The 14148-nt window shown below is 40.8% G+C and overlaps 1 pseudogene; it reads right to left on the bottom strand.

Annotated features, from left to right (window-relative positions):
- Positions 1–6965: 6965 nt before the first annotated feature.
- LOC103293472 (heterogeneous nuclear ribonucleoprotein A1-like) lies at positions 6966–8256 on the bottom strand (annotated as a pseudogene).
- Positions 8257–14148: the final 5892 nt, after the last annotated feature.

Below are 14148 nucleotides of genomic sequence, written 5' to 3'. Positions count from 1 at the left end.
CCAATGCAACAGTCAGGAGGCTCCTGGGCAAGGAAACGGCTCCGCAGCCGGAGCGAGGCAGGGGAAGGTCGGGCCACCACAGATGCAGGTCAGACCCTGAAAGGAACCGGGGCGGAAAAGACCAGGACCGCTTCTGAACAGCCGGCCCTCGAGCTGCAACTGCTCAGCTACCTGAGCCAGGGGCCTCGATGGCTTCCCCGGGAGGACTTCCGGTTCACCTTCACCCACCCTCGGGCGTTTCCGGTTTCTGGGCTTAAGATCACCAGCTGAGCGCGGGTGGGCAATCTTGGGCAGCTGGGGCAAAATGTAATGGACTTTTTTTTTTTTAATATATTTTACTGATTTTTTACAGAGAGGAAGAGAGAGGGATAGAGAGTTAGAAACATCAATCAGCTGCCTCCTGCAGGCCCCCTACTGGGGATGTGCCCGCAACCAAGGTACATGCCCTTGACTGGAATCGAACCTGGGACCCTTGAGTCCGCAGGCTGGCGCTCTATCCACTGAGCTAAACCGGTTTCAGCTGTAATGGACTTTTTTTTAAAGATACTGGCTTCTGGGGCTGGCTTTAGCTCAGCGGTTCCTTCGAATGCAGAAGTAAAGATACAGGCTTCCGGAAAGCTGGCTCTGGATGTCGGGTGGTTTTCTTTTAAGTAAAACATTTATTGGCCTACATATATGTGTGTGTGTGTGTATGTGTGTGTGTGTGTGTGTGTGTGTGTGTGTGTGTGTTTTAATCTTTGGGGCCCTGGCCGGGTAGTTCAGTTGGTTACAGCGTCCTCCCATAGACTAAGGTAGCAGGTTCCATCCTGGTCAGGGCACTCACAAGATTCAACCAATGAATATATCAATAAGTAGAACAACAAATCAATGTTTCTCTCTCTCTCCCTCTCCCCTTCTCTCTCTAAAATCAATCAATAAAATAATAATAAAATAATAATAATTTTTAAATCTTTAAAATAATTTTTAAAAATTTGATTGTGTTACCTGTTTGTTGGGAGCAATGCAAACTGTATAGATGAGGACAGGACGGAGAAACTTCTCCACCTAGTTACACTTTTTTATGTTTGAATCGTGTAAAGGTGTTATCCATGCAAAAAGGTAAATAGTGATTTTTAAGTGAAATAAATAATAAAGAGGAAACTGTAGCTATAATCATACTGATGGCTGCACCTATTCCAACACCTAATGTAGAATGCAATATATTTCAGGTCTCCTATATAGTATTGGCTGTGTTATCAAATCTCAAAGAAATGGTCCCTGTACTCAAAAGTTTAACCAGCCATGTCCTGTTTTTCTCAGTGGTTAAAGCATCGACCCACGGACTGAAGGGTCTCGGGTTCGATTCTGGTCAAGGACATGTACCTCAATTGCAGGCTCCATCCAGGCCCCGGTTGGTCAGGGAGTGTGCAGGAGGCAACCAATTGATGTGTCTCTCTCACATTGAAGTTTCTCACTCTGTCTCACTCCTTTCCTTTCACCCTCTCTGTAAATCAATGGAAAAAAATCCTCAGGTGAGGATTAACAACAATGAAAAAAAGCTTAACCATATTTCCGAGTGAAAGTCTCTATTTTAACTCTGTCTTTTTACAGGTCTTTGCAAATGTTACCAAGTTAGTGAGACCTTCCCTGACTGCCATATATACAATAGTAATACCCACATACATACCCTACTTTACGGATTTTGCTTTATTCTCCATAACACAATCACCATCTAACATGATGTCAGATCACAACCAGAGCCCTGCACAGCACTGCTGCTCTGAGTTGATTTGAGTCCATATATTCTTCTAAATTCTCCCATTTAACCACGCCAAGCACAGGGCAGGTTCCTTTGTCAAAACCCTGCCTACTGTTCTAATTGTTGGGTCCGAGGCCCTCTGCCTAGGGACTGGACCTTCTTGGACTCTGGGTCTTAGATGAAAAAGCCATGAGAGGTTGTGGATGTATAAGAATGAGGCTTTATTGCAGAAGCCAATGGCCATATAGCTGTCAGACGAAACAGTCCTTTACAACAAAGTCCATACAGGCAGCCGAACACCAGCTGGTAAATACATATCTTTCTCACACAGTACTAGCAGTCTCTGTACCCACAGTTATTATTTGAGCAGCCGCACACTGCCCCTGGACTTACCACCTCACATAGTAGCAGCACCTGAGCTCTCTGGCTCAGCAGCTTCACCTGTCTCCGTGTCTCCGGTAGCTACATCCTCTGTGCCTACCGCCTCTCTATACACCCTCTGCCCAGCACACTGGCTGGTCAGCATAATGAGTTTGCCGACAACTGGGATAGGGGCTTAATCACAAGGAACAACAACAGCCTGTAATTATTGGAATCGAGAGTCTAGGTCAGTGGTCGGCAAACTCATTAGTCAACAGAGCGGCAAACCGCGGCTCGAGCCGCAGTTTGCCGACAAGTGACTTAGCACCAATTGATGTGTCTTTAATATATATAGGTAAGTTATTCCTAGAAGTGTTATTTGAAATAATTTCTAGAATATTTTTGCTATTCTCCTTTTCTAATATATTCTCAGTAGATATTTGTTGTTCAATGAAAAACACCTTGATTTCAATTGAAAATATTTTACAATAAGAGTTTAGTTCATCACAATAACATCACCATTATGTTAACAAGAACAATGAAATTAAATGGATCATTTGACTCCATAATTTCATTTTTGAAAGAGCATTCCAAGAGGAATGCTCAAATGGAGACAGAAGGAAGAATAACAATTCGTATAAAGGTATTTATAGCAGTGCTATTTATAGTAATGAAAAAAATTTAAATCATCCAAAAGTAGTTGGATATGTGGAAAACAATATAGTATATCAATAAATTCATACCCTTTATAACCTTTTAAAAATAAGTATACTGTTTCAATGAATAAAAATGCACTCTCAAATGAAAAAGATAGGACCCAAAAATGGGTACACCAATTGAAACTAAATATATCTTTGAATTCTGAAAAGGCTCATAGAAAACTTTATCATGATGTAACTTCATTTAAATTCATAGAATTCCTTTTTTATTATGAAGGTATTTAATAAATGTGATAAGTTCTAATGCCTTATTCCTTTAAGTTATAACTATGTAGACTTGCTTTAAGCCAAAGTTGAAATTTTCTTTTACATACAATGACAGAACCCATAGAAATGACTATCCTTGTAGTTCCTCAAAGGATTGCAAATCAAAATAAACTTGAAGTACTATTCTGCTCAATTATATAAGCGCTATTTTTTTGTTGTTGTTGTTGAATTATAATGCTCTAGTGTTTTTATAACTGATACAACTTCTGGTGCCTTTATAATTGATACAACCTTTTTGGAAAACAATAGGGTAACACACACAAAAAAAACTATGAAAATGTTATTTTTCCCCTCTGACTCAAGGAAATTTGTACAAAGGAAATAGCATGAGGAAAACAATTATGTATACTAAGATATTTATCACATTCTATAATAGAATGATATTGGAAATCATCTCAATATAAAAATCAAAGAAGAGTCCTAGCCGGTTTGGCTCAGTGGATAAAGCGTCGGCCTGCGGACTGAAGGGTCCCAGGTTCAATTCCGGTCAAGGGCACATGCCTGGGTTGTGGGCTTGATCCCCAGTAGGGGGCATGCAAGAGGCAGCCGATCAATGATTGATCTCTCATCATTGATGTTTCAATCTCTCTCTCCCTCTCCCTTGCTCTCTGAAATTAATAAAGAAATTTTAAAAATAAAAGAAAAATGATTGAGTAAATTACAGTACACTAAACTGGCATTTTGAAGATTACACAAAAAGTAATTGAAAAATTATTGTGATGGAACAAACCTCTTTTTATTGTAATAATAACATTGTTATTGTATATAATTTGTATTTATCATATGATTACCATAATTACTTAATTACTTGACTAACATATGATTACATAATGGACTCATACTAGAAACAATGCTACCCACTCCTCTGTATCTGTCACTGATCTAATTCATGGTATTAGTCAATGATGTGGGGAAGAGGTGAAAGAAAGCCTAAAGACTAAAAGGGGAAAATACTAAAGGAGAGCTTTATTCTACCCATCTGACGCCAGCCCAGGATTTTTTCTGGAAGGGCCTGTAAAACTTAGAGGACCTAAGTGAGGACTCATTTTTTAGCTAGACACCTTCCCCCAACTTTAAGACTTCATTCTCGTTCTGTAAGATATGTTTTCCTCTCTGAACACCAGAATTTTTATTCCAGCAGCCATATAGAAACTACCTGGTCCAGATATCTATGTCCAAATACCTAAAAGATACTGTAATGCCGCATAATAAGATGGAAATTATATATTTTTAAATGTCCATATGTACAGTGGCCTAAAAGTGATATCCCCAAAGTGAAAACAATGGTTGGGTAAGTTCTTTAATTTTAAAAATTTGTATCAAAAGTTGGTACATTTTATAGTGAATTCTAATGGAATGGTTTGGCTATTTTGTCTTTTAATATATTGTTAATAGAGTCATGCCCTATCTAAAAATTAATAAATATATTAAAACTGTTTAGAATTCCTTGTGTTTCTTTCACTTGCCTGCGATATCCTTGCAGTCCTCCTTTTTAGATTTTCCTCCATAGTACTTCATCCCACCCAGAAGTTCCTTTAGCTTTGGCACATGATGCTTCCTCTACCTTTATTGTCACTCTACCTGCCCCCAAAAGCTTCTCTTTCTTTAAACTCCAGCTCTCCTTCTTTAAATTCCACATCCCACTTTGAAATTTCATGAGCCCTCCACTCCCACCTAAGCAGAATTCATCATTCCTCCTTGGTATAATCACTGTATTCTACAAATCTTTGTGGTAGTATTTATCACACTCCACTGCAATTATTTGCACATTCTTTCTCCTACCAAATTGTGAACTTCAGGACAAGGACTCTGGTCATGTAGACTTTTAAATCCCCAAATGCTTGCCCCGGCCGGTTGCTCAGTGGTTAGAGCATTGGCCCATGCACCGAAGGGTCTTGGGTTTGATCCCTGGTCAAGGGCACATACCTGGGTTGCAGATTGATCCCAGCATGTGGGAGGCAGCCAATCTCTCTCTCTCTCTCTCTCTCTCTCTCTCTCTCTCTCTCTCTCTCTCATCTTCTCTATTCCACTCTCTAAAAAAAAAATCAATGGAAAAAAATATCCTCAGGCTAACACAGTGCTGGTACACACACACAGTGGTTAAGGCATAAATGGCTTGATACAAATCCTGACTCTGCCATTCACTAGCTGATGACTTGGGGAAAGGCATTTTATTTCTCTGTGCCTCAAAATCCACATCAGTAAGTAAAACAGGGATAATGATAGTACCTACTTCTACGATATACATATGATAGATAAGATGCATGAAGTGCTTAGTACTGTGCCTGACAGGTAATAAGCATTCAATGTGTGATGACTGTTATTATTCATTGTTTTTATTATTGTTGTTGTGACTGTTATTTTTAAGAACTCAAGTATTAATTAATTGAATGAATTAACGAATGAGTGAGCTATATGATAGGTGGCTATCAGGCATCTAAGTCCAAGCCCAGTTGATGGGAAGTTTTTCCTCTTTCTCTGCACTCTGTTTTCCTGTCAGCTCTGTCCTCATTGCCTCCTCTCAATTAATCTGGTTTAACTTTACATGTATGCAAAGGAAAAGCTTTCCTCACTATGAAGTGTGTGTTCCTTTTTACGAATAGATTATGAATTTTTATTATAATGTGGAATCATTTTTACATTTGACTTAGGTTAAGGCCTCAGAATGTCTTTTTTTTAAAATATATATATTTTATTGAGGAAGGGAGAGGGAGAGAGAGAAGAGAGAAAAACATCAATGATGAGAGAGAATCATTTGATTGGCTGCCTCTTGCACGCCCCCTACTGGGGATAGAGCCCACAACCCAGGCATGTGCCCTTGGACGGAATAGAACCTGGGACCTTTCTGTCCACAGACTGACTCTCTATCCATTGAGCCAAACCAGCTAGGGCCTCAGAATGTCTTAATCCAACTGTAGCCATAATTGCCATAGAGTGAAAGTATGCCATTTTTACTTATTATACCAGTAGTTAAGGGCGTGAGCATATTTACATGTCTCCCAAACTAAGTTCTCTGCAATCCAGTTTTCACATCCTATATTAATAGGCCTGGAACTACTTAGAATTTGTCATGAACAAGCACAGTGACTCCCTAGGAGAATAACAGAAGATAATATCTACATTGAAGAATAATGTTATATGCATAAAGTAAATGAACAGGTTTCCACAGCGTACGTTAATGCTATAGGAAAACAAGTGCTTATAACTTGTTACAGTCATAGTACTTATCACATTTCATTATAGTTATTAGTTTCCATGCTTGTGAAAAGGGATTGTATCTTATTCATATTTATATCTGCAACCTCAGCACTGTGCTTGGCACATGACATACATTTACTAAATATTTATGGATATATACTTAAATTTAAAGTCAAAGTTATAGCCCTAGCCGGTTTGGCTCAGTGGGTAGAGAGTTGGCCTGTGGACCAGAGGTCCCAGGGTCAATCCTGGTCAAGGGAACGTGCCTCGATTGCAGGCTTCTCCAGCCCGGGCCCTGGTGGTGGTGGTGGTGGTGGTAGTGGTGGTGGTGGTGGTGGTGGTAGGGTGTGTGGGGGGGGGTGGTTTCATGCAGGAGGCAACCAATCAATGTGTGTTTCTCTTACATCGATGTTTCTCTCTGTCTTTCCCTTTCTCTTCCACTATTCCAAAAAAAAACAATGGAAAAATATCCTTGGGTGAGGATTAACAAAACAAAAACATTAAAGTCAAAGTTGCATATAACTCAAAGAGGTTCATGTAATAGTTGATTGTGCCACAAATTACGGTAGAAATCTCTCTAAAATTTGCAGTAAACATATTCTTTCTTTCTTTTTTTTTAAAGACACATTTATTCAGCGTCATGATCAGACTATTACATTTAGCAATCAACAGCATGGGTGCAAAAAAAAAAAAAATCTACATTAAAACCCTTGGTTGGAATGCTTTACACTTTCCACAGAACAGAAACTAAAATAACCTGTTATACAATTAGTCACAAATACAGTCCTCGAGTTTTTTTTCCCATTCACATGAGTATTGTCTAACACATGTCTTCTTTGTAGCAGCTAGGCCCTGCCACCACTGTGCTTGGCTGAGTTCACAAATCTGTCGTAACCTGTAGCTTCCCTGTCACTTCTCTGGCTCTCCTCTCCTGCTAAGCTTTGTTTCCTGGCAGTAATTAAAACCTTCTGCCACTGCCATAGCTACTGCTGCTGCTGGAACCGCCATGGCCACCTTGGTTTCGTGGTTTGGCAAAGTATTGACCTCCACCACCATAAGGGCCAGAGCTTCTGCCTCCAAAGTTTCCTCCTTTCATAGGCCCAAAATTTGAAGACTGATTGTTGTAATTGCCAAAATCATTGTAGCTTCCACCACCTCCAAAATTGCTCCCATCATTACCAAATCCATTACAGCCATCCCCACTGCCACCATATCCACCGCCACCACGGCTGCCACCAAAGCCACCTCGACCACTGAAGTTTTCTCCGCGACCAAAGTTGTCATTTCCACCAAAACCACCTCCACGACCACCTCCGAAGTTTCCAGAACCACTTCGACCTCTTTGGCTGGACGAAGCACTAGCCATCTCTTGCTTAGATAGGGCTTTCCTTACTTCACAGTTGTGGCCATTCACAGTATGGTATTTCTGAATGACAATCTTGTCTACAGAGTCATGGTCATCAAAGGTTACAAAAGCAAAGCCCCTCTTTTTGCCACTGCCTCGGTCAGTCATGATTTCAATCACTTCTATTTCCCCATACTGTTCAAAATAATCTCTTAGGTGATGTTCTTCAGTGTCTTCTTTAATACCACCGACAAAAATCTTTTTCACAGTTAAGTGGGCACCAGGTCTTTGAGAATCTTCTCTTGAGACAGCCCTCTTTGGTTCCACAACTCTCCCGTCCACCTTGTGTGGCCTTGCATTCATGGCTGCATCCACCTCCTCCACAGTGGCGTAGGTGACAAACCCAAAGCCTCTGAGCGCTTGGTGTTTGGATCTCTCATCACCACACAGTCCGTGAGCGTTCCCCATTGCTCAAAATGGCTCCTCAGACTCTCATCGGTTGTTTCAAAGCTCAAACCTCCGATAAAGAGCTTCCGCAGCTGCTCCGGCTCTTTGGGAGACTCAGACTTAGACATGATGACTGCAACAGGGGAAATTCCAACGATGCTTACTCCGCGGCGTTCACCAGCAGAAAGCTAAACATGTTCTTTCTAAGACTTTCCTTTTTCCCTAATATAATGGGTTTTTCTTTTAACTTTCAATTTGAATCTTAATGAAAAGCAAGAAGACAATCTCAGCAAGTTTATAAATTTTATCTTCTTTGCCTCCTCAGCCAGATCCTCTTCCTGAACTCTTTAGTTAGGTTATGCTATTATTATAGACTAGTGGCCCAGTGCATGAATTCATGCACATTGAAAGGAAATTAATTAGAAGAAATATTTTAAATCGCTATTTGCCCTTTCTCTGTAATAGAAGTGTCAACCAAATTCACGATTGATAATGACAGATCGAAACACATGCATGCGCGAGTCAACTTAGCCTTTTATATATATATAGAATAAACTTACTTAATTAGACCTGCTTTCTGACTTAGCTAAACTTTTTCCAGCCCAGTGAAGCACCCCAACTTCTCTTTCAGGTAATTGTCAGCAGCACAGCAGTAAATATCAACACGAAGTAGATTATTATTGTAGATCACACAGGGAGAACAAAGGGTAAAATATTTAACTGCAGCAGTGTTTGACTATATTCTCCACAGTGAGAAAACCTGAAGTCATTGTCAAGTTCCACCATTTCTTACTTCTTTTCAGTCGGTTCAAGTTTGTAAGCTTTCTAAATCTCCATTTTCTGGCTAATGAAAGAAAATAGGATTCCACCAAGTCTCCTATCTACCTACTCCAGGACTTCTCTGAGGATCAAATGAGATGAGGAACAGGAAAACACTTCACAGACATTTGGTTAAGTGTAAAATGTTTGCACCTGGCTATAAAGCACGTTGTGTTCCTGGGCTGAAGAAATTCCAAGGAGGCTAGTTCTAGGGAGAGGAAGCCGGGCATTGCTACGTGGCATTATTACCCAGCGCCCACAGCCACCGTTTCCAGGCTGGACTGGGTTGTGGGCCGCATTTTGCACCATGGGGTCTTGGCAGCGTCGGCTGCAATTTGGTGGGGTGTTGCTCCAAGGTGGTGGCGGGGCCTGTGTCCCACTTGGGGGAAGCCAAGTGTTGCTTTGTGGGTGCCAGGTCCATGGTGCTCATTTCTCCGTAAATGACCAGTGCACGTCATGGCAGCTCCTGTGATGAGCGTCTGGCCCTGGTGGTCAATGCACATCATAGCGACTGGTTGGATGGTCAGACACTTAGCATATTAGCATAATACCATTTATATACCTAAAACCTGCTTACAAACTTTTCAAGGACACAGACTCCCTTTATTTCAATCATAGTAAATCCCTCTGACATTAATAGGAATTCCACATAAGTAGGAAAAGGATAAAAGAGCTCTATAAAATATACTCAAATGTTTGTTGGGCTCCTTTATTCATAGAGTTCAGTAAGTCAAATCAAGTGTAAGAAACTGTATCCAAAAATGTGGATCTAAGTTAAACAAAAATATAAAACACAAGGCCAACTTGAGGCAATTTTCTGAAGAAAATTCTTCTGATCAGATTTATTTAACAAATTCATATTCTGGCCAAATGTGGCTTGAAACAACTTTTCTAAGTCAGTTTTTGTTGTTGTTGTTATTGTTTTTTATTAGATATATTTTGTTGATTTTTTTACAGAGAGGAAGGGAGAAGGATAGAAAGTTAGAAACATCAATGAGAGAGAAACATCGATCGGCTGCCTCCTGCACACTCCCTATTGGGGACTGAGCCTGCAACCAAGGTACATGCCCTTGACCAGAATTGAACCTGGAACCCTTTTTCAGTCCACGAGCCAATGATCTATCCACTGGACCAAACCGGTTAGGGCACTCAGTCAGTTTTTTAAAATTTCACAATGGGCCTAGCCGGTTTTGCTCAGTGGGTAGAGCGTTGGCCTGCGAACCAAAGAGTCCCTGGTAAAGGGCTTGTACCTTGGTTGCAGGCTCCTTCCCCACCCAGCCCCGTTGCAGGGGGCAACCAGTCGATGTGAGAGAAACATCAATGCTTTTCTCTGTCTTTCCCTGTCTCTGCCATTCTCTCTAAAAACCAATGGAAAAATATCCTTGGGTGAAGATTAACAACAACAACAAAAAGAAAATTATTTTTTAAAGGGAAAGACATTTATTGTGGCCTTAACTGCAAAAGTGAAATGATTCGAGTAACTTCTATAAATTATAGTGATTACAATTTGCATGCAGAACAAACCAGATAAATGGTAATGTAATGTCCCATAGAAATTCCAAGAATAGACTAAGCCCAATTGAAACAAAACAGTTCCAACAATCTTGGGATTACACTTGGCTAAAATACACTCTAACAAAAAGTACTAATAGAGAACTCAAAAAGGAAGAACTATAAATATTCATTTAGTATGTAAAAAAGAAAGCTAGTTAAAACAAGAGGGTATTTTAAAACCATTTTTAAAATGTTAATACCCACTGTTGACAAGGAGAAATTATAGTCTTGCTTGTCATTTCCCATTTTATATAGGTGGGCATATACATTTATAACCCTTTCTGGAGGTTAATTTGACAGCATGTATAATACATACATATGTTTATGTCTACTCTAGACAAAAAGCCTGAAATGATGTACTCCAAGTGGTATACTTGGAAGTGGAATTAGTTATTTTTCTTCTTTGTTCTTGTCCCTTAAATTTTTCAATAAACATAAGGATTTCTTAAGGGCAAGGGGAACCATTTCACTTTGTTGAAGTCAACTTATTAATTTTTTAAAAAGCTTATATGAATAAACTAGAATTTGATTGAGCTTCTTAGTGGCATATCTAGAAAGTGATAAATAGATAAAATATAGAAATAACTGAGGAGACCATTACATCTGCAATTAGAGAATGACACATGAGATCATGATCATGAGATTGACTCATGAGATAGTATCTTTACAAATCAGCAATGCAAAAGTGCAATAGTTAGGTAAATAAAAATGGATTGGGCAATACTCTCGTGTAATGTTTAAGGACAGAATCTTTACACTTATTAAAGCGAATTGCTAAAATGCCTTTTAAAATGGTTATTACTGTAGTGAATAGAGAATGCCCTTTTTACCACCCCCTTCACAGTACTACATGTTCTGAGCAAAAAGTGAACCTCATTTTACTTTTCATATCTTTGATGATTAGTGAAACTGAACAATTCTGAGGCTTATTTATTGGCTGTTTGTATTTCCTCTTTTGTGCAAAGAAAACATTTGTAATATTAAATGTGTCCAAAGAGTCATTACAGTACAACAACATTTACTATGATATAAGTATTTAAACAGTTCAGAGTTCATTAAAGAAAAGGACTGGGCTGTGTGAAAACTTATTTTAACAGCTTTCTTTTGTAAAGGTGTTTTTTTTACTAACTAAATTCTATGTTATTTGGATGTTTTACAAAGAATACGTATTGCTTTACTATTAAGTAATTATAATTTTATCTTTAAAAAAAAAAGAAAGAAAAAGTATGTCCTTCCTTGAATGAGAGGTTGATACCACGTCAGAGTCAGATCTTGAACTTCACCTTTTCATGACTAAAAGAGAACAAAAGAAACTCTTCATAACTCATGGGGTGTGAATCATAAGTGCAATTATTAAATGACTAAATAGAAGTCTAATGCCAGTGGGGTGAAGTGGAAATCCTATTGGGTAGAAACCAGAAATCCTAGTTTTAATGTTCCCCCTGATTCCCTGATTCGCTTACTAAATTTCATGAGATAAATTGCTGAAAATTCTGCACCTATTTGTCAATGCATTAAACAAAGATCTTAGTTGTTAGAAAAAAATGGGCTTATGTGATAACATATTGAGGTTTTAAAAGCAGCTTGAACTAAAAATCTTCATGGACAGTGTCAGCAATTCTAGTCATCAGCAACTCAGGAAGCCTAAAATGTTTCCACAATTATAAGTCTCCTTTCCAAGGCTCATCTGTTATTTCAGTGTGCATAAATTCTCATAGGCCCATTGAAGGTAGAAGATTGGAGGTGACCATTTGGGAGATAACAGATATTTCACATTAATGCTAATAACACTGAAATAGTAATGTGTCTTAAGAAACATAACCTTCCTTCAATTTCTGCTATTTCTGAACAAACTATTTCCCTTTTAACATATTTCAGCTTTTTGAGATGATATTCTCAAAAAGATGCATGCTCCATAAATTTGTTTCCTAACATCCATGCAAATATCCTATATAATAAAAGGGTAATATGCAAATAGACCAAATGGCAGAACAACCGAACAAACAATCAAAGCGTATTATGCTAATGACTAGAGTCCCGGTGCATGAAATTCGTGCGGGGGGGGGGGGGGAGGGTGGTGTCCCTCAACCCAGCCTGCACCCTCTCCAATCTGAGAGGGCCTAAATGGGCAGTCGGACATTCCTCTCACAATCCAGGACTGCTGGCTCCCAACCGCTCGCTTGCCTGCCTGCCTGATTGCCCCTAACCACTTCTGCCTGCCAACCTGATCACTCCCTTACCACTCTCCTGCCAGCCTGATTGACACCTAACTGCTCCCCTGCTGGCCTGATTGCCCATAATTGCTCTCCTTGCCGGCCTGATCACCCCTAACTGCCCTCCCCTGTTGGCCGGTCACCCCTAACTGTCCTCCCCTGCAGGCCTGATTGCCCCCAACTGCCCTCCTCTGCAGGCCTGGTCCCCCCCAACTGTCCTCCCTTGCAGGCCTGGTCCCTCCCAACTGCCCTCCCCTACCGGCCATCTTGTGGCAGCCATCTTGTGTCCACATGGGGGAAGCCATCTTTGAGCACATGGGGGCGGCCATCTTGTGTGTTGGAGTGACTTGTCAATTTGCATATTACTTTTTTATTAGATAGGATATGCTAATGCTGCTCAACCACTTGTTATGATGTACACTGACCATGAGGGGGAAGACAGTCAACTGGTCGACCAGTCGCTATGACATTCACTGACCACCAGGGGGCAGATGCTCCAACTGGTAGGTTAGCTTGCTGCTGGGATCAGGCCAATTGGGACTGAGCAAGATGGGCCAGACATGCCCTGGAGCTCTCCCACAGTCCCTCCTGAGCCAATTGTGCACGGTGGAGTCCCTCAGCCTGGCCTGCACCCTCTCACAATCTGGAACCCCTCAGGGGATGTCAGAGAGCTGGTTTCAGCCCAACCCCACAGGCCACTCCCCTTGGGAGGGTGCCAGATGCAGGGCTCATGGCTGGTGAGCGCTGTTACGGCAGCTCGAGCATCTCCTGATCGGAACTGATTGGAGGCAAGCCCGCAGCAGGCACAGTGGGGTGGGGATGAGCAGGAGCGGCAGGTAGGAGCTGCAGACAGTGTTGGACTGCGGGTTCAGCCTGATCCCTACAGGCCACCCAAAGGGATCCCATCAGTGAATGAATTTGTGCATCGGGCCTCTAGTATTCTATCTAATAATAGACAAATATGCAAATTGACCATACCTCCGACACACCCACAAGCCACACCCAACATCCAATCAGAGCGAGTATGCAAATTAACCCAAACCAAGATGGCTACAGCCACAGAGAGCAAGGTTTCCTAGGTAACAGAGGAAGCCAAGCTTTCTGCCAGCCGTTGCAGGCCTAAGCCTCCAATCAAGCTACAAAGTTTCAATTATAGAAGGTAAACAAATTCAAACAAATGGTGGCAGAATGGAGCTTGAGAGAGCAGGCCAGGGTTGCCCAGATTGGAGAGGATACAGGCTGGGCTGAGAGACAACCCCTCTCCATGCACGAATTTTGTGCACCGGGCCTCTAGTATATAATAATAACATTGATGTGGGTAATCACATGCTTGCTCACAAGCATATCCTCAGGTTTATCTTTAGCACATTGATGAAAAGGAGTAATAGAATCAGGCAATGAGCAAATCTGATAAGGTCATTGATGATTGAAGACTTCTGAGTCTACAATTTATAAAAAGCTATCTGCCTAATGTTATCAAGGCCCTCA

Source organism: Eptesicus fuscus, chromosome 13 (assembly GCF_027574615.1).
Source record: "Eptesicus fuscus isolate TK198812 chromosome 13, DD_ASM_mEF_20220401, whole genome shotgun sequence".
Taxonomy (NCBI): Eukaryota; Metazoa; Chordata; class Mammalia; order Chiroptera; family Vespertilionidae; genus Eptesicus; species Eptesicus fuscus.
Note: the sequence above shows the minus strand (reverse complement) of the source record. Positions and strands in the feature narration are given on the sequence as shown.